At 43.9% G+C, this 12031-nt stretch overlaps 1 long non-coding RNA gene across 1 annotated transcript in view; it reads left to right on the top strand.

The window, feature by feature from the left end:
* The first annotated feature begins 675 nt into the window (after positions 1–675).
* The window catches only part of LOC109270389 (uncharacterized), a 97274-nt gene continuing 85918 nt past the window's right edge, over positions 676–12031 (top strand). The window contains exon 1 of the long non-coding RNA XR_002081509.2: positions 676–784. This is a non-coding gene — a long non-coding RNA (uncharacterized LOC109270389). The remainder of the gene's footprint in view (positions 785–12031) is intronic.

The following is a 12031-nucleotide window of genomic DNA, read 5'->3' as shown; positions in this document are numbered from 1 at the left end:
GGGGATGAGAACACCAGCATCAGGAGCTGAAGAGTAAATGAAATGCGGATTCATTCATTCACTCAAGACCAATATGCTGGGCACAAGCTGGGTTCTGAGGGTGCCAAGACCATAAATCCCTTACCATCCAGTGTGGGGACTGATATGTGTAGCAACCTCTTCCGTGCAGCAGGAGAAACACACTAACAAGTTTGCATGGGTACCCTGGGGCCAGGGGACTGGCTAAGGGGTGTTCAGGGAAGGAGCTTAGAGACACAATGTATCAAGCAGAAGTAGCAGATTTCAACCCAGGGGTCGGGGTAGGGGTGGTCCAGCCCAACCATGCTTGTAGTTTGGAATGTTTAGTGTTTGCCACCATGGTTTTTCTAAAAATGGAATTCTTTGCCTTCATTTAAAAATGGAATGATTTCACTTGGAATTCCATGTTTCCAGCTTCTCTGAAAAAATATATATCGGTCTGGCTACACTGAACCAATTTTACTGCTTGAAACACTGGTTTAAAACAAAGTGGTGTCTCCCTTCTTTAGACTGTACACCCCATTCAGTTTGCTTTCTTGTTCGCTTTCCATCCCTCACCCTATGGACATTGGAATGGGGTGTGCAATCTCTAATACAAAGTGTCTACAGCAGTGGCACCTGATGGGCACTTAATACCTATTTCCTTTTCTTCCTCAGGGCTGAGATGGCCTCCCAGGTTGTTCCCCCAACAGTGACAGATACCTCTGAAGGGCTCAATAAAGAAGAATGAAGGAAAGAGAACACTTGTTGGAGCCACAGATGTAAGGTCAGGATTTAGTTCACTGGGTTTTCTGTCAGGTCTTGGGGGTCCTCTCACCTTCAGAGAGAGGTTCTGGCCATGACCACGGGCCCCTGGAACGTCTGGGAGTGTGGCTGAAGTTACAGGTTGTATGCAAGCCTTTGATTGTCAGCCACGCTTGGCTCATTTTAGAGAACCACGTGCAAATCCTTCTCCAAAGTACCATTTCCCCACAAATAATAGAGGCCTATTGTTGGTAGGACTCAGCCTGCAGCTCTGTAATAATGGCATTTTCATGAAGGAAAATCGCATCCCCACTGTGAGCACAGCTGAGAACATGAAACCTACTATTGAGACATTCTGGTTAAAATGAAGCACTCTCCAGCAAGATGTGCCTGTCCATGGGGATGTGTGTGGGAAGCCAGGTGAGAGGGCTTTGAAGGTCCTGCTGGAAATGAGTAGGTAAAAAACATCCGTCCATCTGAGGATGATTAATGTCAATCATGGGGCTGTTAGGAAGTCCTGGCCTCCCCTTCCTGGCAGGAGGTGAAAGTGGATAATTCATGTCACAAAAGAAGGAGCCAAGGGAGACGAGTGTTCGAGTGTTCGGGTGGCAAAGTAAAAGAAGGGTGGGGGGAGGGAGGGGCAGGGAGGCTGCATTGTCAGGTCCAGACTTGAAAATTCAGGGGAATGGCCACACTCAAGGGCTCCTGCCTTTTAGGGGCTTGAGAATGGGGCCATTTGTAGGTGACGGTGGGTTGATGTGGTTGTGCCCTTCTGCGCAGGTTCCCACCCAGCTTTAGGAACCAAGAGGTTTGGAGACAGCTGGGGTGCGGGGCCTGGGCCTAATGCACGGAGAGGGGGGACCAGTGAGCCCTCCATCCCCAGATGCTCAACTACCTTTTGTTCTCATTAGGTTAAAAAAAAAGTTTTATTTTGCAAATTGTCTGATATACTCAAGAGTATAGAGACTGGTATAGACCACTGGTTCCTGCATATTAGAATCACTTAGGGATCTTTCAGAAATCCTAATGCTGAGGCACCCTCCCAGACCATTTAACTCTCAGTCTCTGGGGTTGGAACACAGGCATCAGTATTTTTGAAGCTTCCTGGCTAGGTCACATGTACTGACAAGTCTGGGAACCTCTGGTATCCGTGTTACCTGGCTTCCACATTTACCAACCGGTGGCCAGTCTAGCTGATCTTGTAGTTCTTGTGTCCTAGATCCCCATTTGTCCATTGTCTCCAGATTATTTTATTTTATTATTATTTTTTAATGTTTTTCTTTTGAGAAAGAGAGAGAGCTTGAGTGTGGGAGGCGCAGAGAGAGGGAGCCGGAATCTGAAGCAGGCTCCAGGCTCTGAGCTGTCAGCATAGATCCCGATGCAGGGCTCGAACCTGCGAACCGTGAGATCGTGACCTGAGCCACAGTTGGGACATTTAACCGACTGAGCCACCTAAGCGCCCCTTCAGATTATTTTAAAGCAAATACTAGATTTACATGATTTCATCCTTAACTGCTTCAGCGGGCATTAAGAACTTAAAAAAAAAACAAAAACATAAGCACAATAACCTTATCCCTTCAAAAAACTTATTTAAACAGTGATTCCTTAGTATCATCTAATGTTCTATCTTGTGCTCAGTTAAACTTTTGAGACACTGATTTCTCTCCTTTATTTTTGATTTTAATTTGATTCCAAAGGGATAAAGAATGTTTGCCCCTGCGCCCCCTCCCCCCACCCAGTTTTGAGGGGTGGAGTTGGTGAATGGGGCACACAGTTGGCTCATCCCAGATTACCTGCCTCTTTTCCTTCGCCCCGCCCACATTTGTGGGTGAGAGGACACCCACAGAGGCAGAAATGCTCATATATTCATTCTTTTGGTGACTGTCCATTGGGAGCTTCCTATGTATGCAGCCATTGTGTTAGGTGCTGGGGGACTGGGTCTGTCTTTGTCACTATTGTATTCTGTTTAGCACAGAGTGTGGCACAAAGTTAGGGACTCAAGGTATATTTAGTTCAGCTATAAAAGTGAGTATTTTTATTACCATTGCTGACATATTGGCTCCAGGTATGCAATACCCCTTTATGAATGCATAAAACTTTCACATTGTACCTTTTTACTTGAGGATCTGAGAACATTTTTCTTGAAATAATTTTCACCACAGCGTCATGTGGGCTCCCTAAATGAGATGAAACAGCATAGCAGAATTAAATTCTTCGCAGCGGAGTTAAAGTGAGAGCAAGGGCAGCCCCAATAGTTGAAATGCAAACACACCGTGTAAGCCTCATTTCAGCTGGGACCTTTCAGCATCTTTTTGCCTTTGAATCCTTTCAAAGGAGTGCTAACATGCAGCAGAAATTGACTGGTTTGAAGCTGACCTTCTTTTATTTCCTTTGCTCAGCCTCTAAGTGAAACACTTAGAAACAAAACAATAAAATGTCCAGAACGCAACTAACATAGCCAGGGAAGAAAGTGAGATCTCCTTGACGCATACATTTTTTAATGGAATATTTTTATAGTTATCACGCTAGTACATTTGATACAGAAAATTTGAAGAATATAGGTTAAAGTATGAAAAGTGAAAATCACCCATATCATACCGTCCAGAAATAACTACCATTATCTACCGCAGATAATTGACCATTTTGGTGTATTTCCCTCTAGTCTTGTGGTTTTTTTTTTTTTTTCTATGCCTATATTTTCTATAGACTCTATTTTCTGATTTCACTGAAGTTATTGTTAGCTTATTTAGATGCATTTAGGACTTTATGCCTTTAAAAGCAATTTTTAATTTGTTTTCTCCTTTGTTCCTCATTATAATTCTATAGAGGATATAGGGAAGATGTTATTTTCTTTACAAGTGAGAAATCAAGGTCCAGAAGGTTAAGTGATTTTTCTCAAGGTCATACAAATTGCCAAGGACTCTTATTTGTAATTCAGGGGTCTTTGTGTCTGATGCCAGTCCTCACTGTACATAGAGGCATGACCCATCAGTGGGATAGCCCTAGGATTACTCATGGCCATGGTACTGACTGCTGCTTCTTTCCCCATCTCTGGAAGACTTAAGTCAGAGGGTTAAGACCCACACACCTGATACAAGTCTAATTGTTGGTGCAGGAGGGAGGTTATAGGAGATTAAGTGCTATCACTTAGGGGACAATCCAATCTGCATTCTGGATAATGTACGTTGTTAGGCACTTGTTGACTCTACCATATATCATGGCCTTTGACTTCCAAATCCTTACCCCCTGCCCACTGTGTCCCCTTCTAAGGGATGCTGCTCGGCCACCACTTCTGCCTCAACTGCCAGGCTTAATGCCAGGCATGGCCTGTGCCCCAGCCCCATCATATCAGTAGCTTGGGGGGGGGTGTGGGGCCTGACACTGGCATGGCCAGCCCACCGTAGATTATGATTATGATTATGATGTGGTGTCAACAGATGAGTGAGAGCAATCAGTTGTTCTTTCTCAGGAATCTGAGCTAGTAAACATGAGGAAGATTGACCAGGGATGTACTGAGGCAGAGTCAGGACAGAGTCATGGCCAAAGCCGTGTGTAAAATAAGATTATGAGGGAGCAGAAGATAGGAATATGTTGGCAGAGAGAACTGTGTGGTTCACAGAGTGAATCACAAATGCCAGAGGGGAGGAGAGAGGGAGATCGAGAGCCGGCCCCCAAGCCTCTTGTTCTTGGGGTTTCTGGGTTCATATCAGCCTTGCTGTGTCTGACAATAACTTTCCTCCCCCACCCCTTCCTGGAGGTAACTGGCTTGGGTCTCTTTGTCCCTTCAACCAAACAAGGGCAGCCTGTCCTAATAGTCACAGATCCATAGCCTGATAGACTGGAAGAGACCTGCTGGGAAACCTCACTTACCCTCCCAGTTTTGCAGAGGAAAAGGACTTCCCCTGGCTGGTCCATCTCCTGACTCCAGTCCTGGTTTCTTTCTGTCTCCAGGCCACATGCTTTCTTGGTTTCTTCTTCTTCTTTTTTTTTTTTTTTTTATTTATTTTTGGGACAGAGAGAGAGACAGAGCATGAACGGGGGAGGGGCAGAGAGAGAGGGAGACACAGAATCGGAAACAGGCTCCAGACTCCGAGCCATCAGCCCAGAGCCCGATGCGGGGCTTGAACTCACGGACCGCGAGATTGTGACCTGGCTGAAGTCGGACGCCTAACCGACTGCGCCACCCAGGCGCCCCCTTGGTTTCTTCTTGCAGCTCAGCCATGTTATTATGCTTGAGGGCTGGGATCATGCTTTCTATATCTATTTCTTCCACTTTGTTTTTCTTTGTGTATTCCCAAACAGAAAAGATGCTCAATAAAAACTTGTTAAATTGAATTGGAGGATACTTAAGGTTTGAGTCAGTGATGGAGGTGGCCATTGGTGAAAGCTCCCTTGACTGATGGATAGGTGGGCATTTTGGATAAGTTTGAGACAGGACCCTTTGGCTCCTGTGTGGTCACCAGTATTTCAGGTTGGAGGTGACTCTTCATACTGTGGATTTGCCACAGCAAACCTGAACAAAGAGGAAGGTTTCTTCTGAGTTTGATGGGTCAGAATCTGTTGCCAGTGGTTGTGTATCCAAGAGAAAGCAGGTTCAGAGAATGGTGCCCATCCGATCGGATTAGATATCTGCTGGGCAAAAATGGATGTGGTGTATTGCCTTTGACAGTCTGGATTTTCTGAATCTTTTTTCCAACAATATAACCAGGATTTGACTTGAGTGGAGTAGGAGGGGAGGGAAGAGTAGCTCAACATATTTTTTTAAAATATAGTTTATTGTCAAATTGGCTAACATATAGTGTGTAAAGTGTGCTCTTGGTTTTTGGGGTAGATTCCCGTGGTTCATTGCTTACATACAACACCCAGTGTTCATCCCAACAAATGCCCTCCTCAGTGCCCATCACCCATTTCCCCCACTCCCCATCCACCATCAGTTTGCTCTCTGTATTTAAGAGTCTTTTATGGTTTGCCCGCCTCCCTCTCTGTTTGTAACTATTTTTTTTTACTTCCCTCTCATCATGGTCTTCTGTTAAGTTTCTCAAGATCCACATAGGAGTGAAAACATATGATATGTCTTTCTCTGACTGACTTATTTGACTCAGCATAGTTCCTTCCAGTTCCATCCATGTTGCTGCAAAAGGCAGAATTTCATTCTTTCTCATTGGCAAGTAGTATTCCATTGTATATATAAACCACATCTTCTTTATCCATTCGTCTGTTGATGGACATTTAGGCTCTTTCCATAATTTGGCTATTTCAACACAGTTTTGAACTGAAGTCATGTAAGTCTTCATTTTTCAGCAAATATTTATTGAATGCCAGTTCTGTACTCGGCATTATTCTAGATGCTGAGACTAGGGCAGGGGTCCAGACCTACAAAAACCCCTGCTTTTCTGGAGTTTACATTCTGTTGGAGATGCAAAGTTGGATAAAGGAAACGTGGCATGTATTAGCTTGTCAGGGCTGCAAAAACACAACACCCTTTGTTGGGTGGTTTACATGATGGAAATTTATTGTCTCACAGTTCTGGAGGTTGGAAATCTGAGAGCAGGGTGTCAGCAGGATTGGTTCCTTCTGAGTGCTCTCTCCTTGGCTTATAGATGGCCATGGTCTCACCTGTGTTTTCATATTGTCTTTTCTCTGTGTCTGTGTTCAAATTTCCTCTTCTTAAAGAGACACCAGTCATACTGGATTAAGGCCCACCCTGCTGACTCCACTTTAACTTAATTAGCATCTTCAAAGATGCTGTGTGCAAAGGAAGTCACATTCTGAGGTACTGGGGGTTAAACCTTCATCATATGAATTGTAGGAGGGACACAATTCAGCCCATAACATGGCATAAATAAAAAAGGTCATGACAACTCATTGCGTTTAAAGCACAAAGATTTGGTGTTGCTTTTCCAGACGGGGGAAGGGTTGCTTGTCCACCTATGAGGCCGGTAGCCAGTGATGGCTTGCAGGGAAGACTGACTTCAGGCAGCATGGTGATCTGGCTTGTGCACTGAGTTTTCCTTGGTGAAACTACCCAGGCTACACGAGAGCTGAACCACTGACCTGGACTGAATTAATATGAGAATCCAAACAACTGGGAAAGAAGCCCAGGCCTTTTGTTATTTATTTATTTTTTTAATTTTTTTTAATGTTTTTTTATTTATTTTTGAGACAGAGAGAGACAGAGCATGAACAGGGGAGGGTCAGAGAGAGGGAGACAGAATCTGAAGCAGGCTCCAGGCTCTGAGCTGTCAGCACAGAGCCCGACGCGGGGCTCGAACTCATGGACCATGAGATCATGACCTGAGCCGAAGTGGGACGCTTAACCGACTGAGCCCCCTAGGCACCCCCCAGGCCTTTTGTATATGTGTATTTTTAGTGTAGCTTGCTGGAAATAAGTGAATTTATTTTCATAAACAATGACTCAGGGAAAGACTGCAGTCATTCCACGGGAAAGCTTTAAAGCTGTTTGTTTTTCCCCCTTAATCACCTCCTATTTTCCTAATGGGATTGCAGTGTGTGTGGTTCCTGCTGTTTTATATACTTTGTTACCATGTGGCCATTGGTTTCTCTTTTCATTTATGCTTTTGTGGTTTTACTGAATAAACGACCTTCTGTGTCATAATGAGTTCCTGGATCTTGACATGCTGAGCGTAAATCTGCCAAATCTGGAACTGCTATGGAAGATTCAAAAGATGGCTTTTGACATAAAAAAAAAAAAAAAAAAGGTGCTGAAGGCACACGGGAGAAGGGCACGGTCCTCCAGGGGCTTTGATGCAACAGATGCCTAGCCCAAGCAGTGGTGTGTAGGTTTGGTCCGTCTGTCAGATCGGAGAAACCATCCATCTGCCAGCCTGACAACAAGGACTTCTCTCGTTGGCACTCAGGGACTAATTTGTTAGTAAAAAGCTTTGCAGGCCACTGCGTCCCAGGGAGAATTGGTGGAGCAATACAAAGGGTGCAAAGTCAGCTTTTTTGGCAAAGCAGCCTGTTGAAAAAATGAAGGATTCAGATAAACAGAAGAAGCAGGTGGACTGATTAGAGGTAAGAGTAGGAAGAGAAGTTACTTGTTTTTTTTTTTTTTTAAACTAGGTTCCCCATGCCAAACCTGGGGCTTGAACTCATGACCCCGAGATTAAGAGTTGCATGGTCTACTGACTGAGCCAGCCAGGAGCCCTGGAGGAGAAGTTGTTCTTTGTGATTCCTTTGTTCGTTTATTGCTTTAAAAAAAAACTTTGTCGGAATGTCTATGTTTATTGATTGATTCCCTTGTTCTTTATTAATTTACTGAACATTTGTTGTAACAGGGGCTGGGGTAATATATGATCCTGTGTTAGGGAGGTGATGTCACCAAGATACTGGAGTAGGAGACCCCATCCTCCACCCTTCCACAAAGATCAACTGTTAGGTGGCTATCCATGAACAAAAATAGCCCTGGGAGAGTTCTGGAGTCCACTTAGGAAACTTCAGCTATGCAACACCTGAGAACAAAACACCCGGCAATAAGCACACAAAAAAGGGAAGGAAGAACAGCTTCATTTTGTCTGCGTCATCTCATCTTCCAGGCTGCATCTGTTCAGTGCCAAGAGAGAATCCCCACCTAGGAAGAATTCCCCTGACTGGAAAAGGGCATGTGTGACCAGCTTCCCCAGGTTTCTGGGGCACTGCACCCAGGATACACTTTGGTTTCACTCCACCTAGAAACTAGCAAAGCTGAGCTGTATAGAGACAAGGAACAGCAGAGGCTGCCAATACCAGCCACACAGCAGGAGAGACCACAGTTCCCAGTGACCTGCTCTGTAGAGGATGCCAGCCACTGAAGAAACTAACAAACCCTCTGCAGATGTACTGGTCTTCGCCCCTCAGATATTTGTGTTTGTGCTTGAGTCCCTCCCTGCTCTCTACCGCTCCCCCTACCACCACCCTCTGGAGCCTGGCCTCTGCACCTGCGGCCAGCCCCGCTGCCTGTGTTGTACAAGTGCAAGGTGACAGCCTAGACCCCCACGGCTGACCTCACTGCTATGTATGCACTTGCTGGGCACCTGCACATCACAGGCTGGACTCCTGTCACCTGCCTTTATTGTTGTGTGTGAATGTATGATGAGGCCATGCAGCTGTGGAAGTGCATGCTGTAGCCAAGGCCCCTCCGGCTTGCTGAGGGCCCAGCCCCAGCCCCGTCTGCTGTCCCTTGCCTGTGTTATGCAGCTCACCTGTAGCTAGCCCCTTCAGCTGTGCACCTGCATGCCTCCTGTCCAATTCCTGTTACTGTTACTGTTACTGGTCTGGTCTCCACTGCCGTGTGCCTGTGGTGGGACCTGACAGCCACAGGAGTGCATGCCAACCTCGGGGGTCCCCACAGCTGCTTGTCAGCCTGAAACTGGCCCTGACTCCTGTCACTGGCCTGCACTACTGGTGGGTTCACCTGCAACTAAGCCCCTTCAGCTGTGCACCTTTACTCTGTTGGCGTGACTCTTGTCACCAGCCTTGATTGCTGTGTGCATGCTCATGGTGAGACCCTATGGCCACAGGAGTACATGCCAACAGTCGGGGCCCTTGCAGCTGCTGGTGCACCCACAGTTGACCCCAGTCCTTGTGGCCAGCCATGGCCCTTACCATTATGTGTGTCTCTGACCCCTGCCATTATGCAGGCACCTGCAGCTGGCTCCTGTATCTGGGTGTGTATACACCACCACATACTCATAGCCACTACCATGCCAGCCCTGGTCCCTGGACCTAGAGGCATTGATGAGGACCCCAATAGCCTTTGTAGCCACTGTGGACCCCCACAGCATGCGCCAGATACCACACGGTTGCCAATGTTGTGGACCCCAGTGGCCCGAACTGACAAAACATCACGCCCCTCTAGACCCAGAGATGCCACGTGACCCCTCCCATCAGTAAAGTTTTAGGATGTAAAATCAACATGCGATAAATATAGGATTTTAGGATATAAAATCAGTAGGATATAAATCAGTAGGATATAAAATCAACATACAAAACTCAGTAGTGTTTCTACACACTAACAACTATCTGTAAAAGGAAAAAAAGATCCAGTTATAATAGATCAAAAGCAATACAATACTTAGGAATAAATGGACCAAAGACTTGAAAGATCTCTACCCTGAAAACTATAAAACACTGATGGAAGAAATTGAAGAAAAAGAAAACAAAGGGAAAATTATTCCATGTTTATCGTTTGAAACAGTTCATGTTAAAATGTCCATACTACCCGACACCATCTATAGATTCAATGAAATCTGTGTGAAATTTCCAGTGGCATTTTTCCAATATAGAAAAACAATCCTAAAATTGTATGGAACCACAGAAGACTCCAAACAGCCAAAGCAATCTTGAGAAAGAACAAAGGGGGAGGTATCACACTTCATGATTTCAATTTATATATTACAAAGCTATAGGAATCAAAACAGTAATATACTGACATAAAAAGGCACGAAGACTGAAGAAAAGAATCCAGAATCTAGAAATAAGCTCATACATATATGGTTGTCTAATCTTTGATAAGGAGCCAAGAATACGCAATAGAGAAATAGTAATCTTTTCAATGAATGATGTTGGTAAAACTGAATATTTATAGACAAAATAATGAAATTGGGCCCCTATCTCATGTCACTCATAAAAATTAACTCAAAATGGATTAAGACTTAAGTGTAAGACTTGAAACTGTGTAACTCCTAGGAGAAAACATAGGGAAAAATCTCCTTAACATTGATTGTGGCAATGATTGTGTGTGTGTGTGTGTGTGTGTGTGTGTGTTTGTGTGTGTGTGTGTGTGTGTAGGACACCAAAAGCACAAACAACCAAAGCAAAAATCAGTGAAGAGACTACATCAAACTGAAAAGCTTCTGCAGAGCCCAAGAAACAATCAGCAAAATTAAAGAGGCAACCAATAGTTGGGAGAAAATATTTTCAAACCATGTATCTGATAAGGGGTTAAGTTAATATTGTAAACATATAAAGGACTCATACAACTCAAGGGCAAACAAACAAAAGATGCTCAACATCGCTAATCATCAGGGAAATAGAAATCACAACCACAATGAGATACTGCATCATACCTGTCAGAATGGCAATTCTAACAAGATAAATTCTGTTGAGGATGTTGACAAAAGGGAACCCTTGCACACTATTGGTGGAAATGCAAAGTGGTGCAGCCACTACAGAAAATAGTATAGAGGTTCCTTAAAACGTTAAAAATAGAATTACCATCTGATTTGGTAATCTCAATTCTGGGTATATATTCAAAGGAAATGAAACCACCCTCTTGAAGAGATATGTGCTTTCCCATGTTCATGTTCATTGCATCTGTATTCACAATAGCCAAATGTGGGAGCAACTTCATTGTCCATTGACAGGTGAATGGGTAAAGAAAACATCTAACTACATATATATCTCAAATGTGATACACATTGGAGATACACACACAATGGAATATTATTCAGCCATAAAAAGAAGGAAATCCTTATCATTTGTGATACCATGAATGGAACTTACGGATATTATGCAAAATAAAATAAGTCAGAGAAAAACAAATACTTGACGATTCTACGTAGATGTGAAATATGAAAATGTTGAACTCATAGAAACAGAGGTGATTGATGATTACCCGGGACTGGAGGGTGGAGGTAACTGAGAGATGTTGGTCAAAAGGTACAAACTAAGATGAATGCATTTTGGGGATCTAATGGACAGTAGGTGACTATAGTTAACACATACTGTATTGTGAACTTGAAAGTTGCTATGAGAGTTAAACTTAGATTTTGTCAAACTACCACCACCACCACAATAAAATAGTAATTATGTGAGGTGAAGGATGTATTGACTCAACTTACTGTGGTTAACATTCTGCAGTATAGAAGGATATTGTCACTGTACATCTTAAACAGCACAATGTTACACATCAGTTACATCTCAATACAGCTAGAAAAAATTTTTTTAAATTATACAGCAGCAACAAAAGCCTTTATTAGTCTATGATAAAGAAATAGACTCCAAAGCAGGATTTGGTTTGCAAGGATTTTATTAGGGAAAATACCTCACCTTCTCAGGTACCACGCTGAGCATTTTTTTTTTTTTTTTTTTTTTACTTCTCTCTGTTTTTCACTCAAAAATCCCCCCAGTTAGTCAGGAAGTCCTATCATTCTGTGTCTGCCCAATCTCTCATAACCATTCCCTTGAATTCCCCAAGTTCAAGTCTCTCCTTTCTTGCCTGGGTAGTTACTGTAGGTTCATCACTGGTTTCCCCACCTCTGATAATCCT

This window comes from Panthera pardus, unplaced genomic scaffold, assembly GCF_024362965.1.
Source record: "Panthera pardus isolate Hobbes unplaced genomic scaffold, ASM2436296v1 HiC_scaffold_10, whole genome shotgun sequence".
NCBI lineage: Eukaryota > Metazoa > Chordata > Mammalia > Carnivora > Felidae > Panthera > Panthera pardus.
The sequence above is the reverse complement of the archived record's forward strand: the minus strand, read 5'-3'. Positions and strand labels throughout refer to the sequence as shown.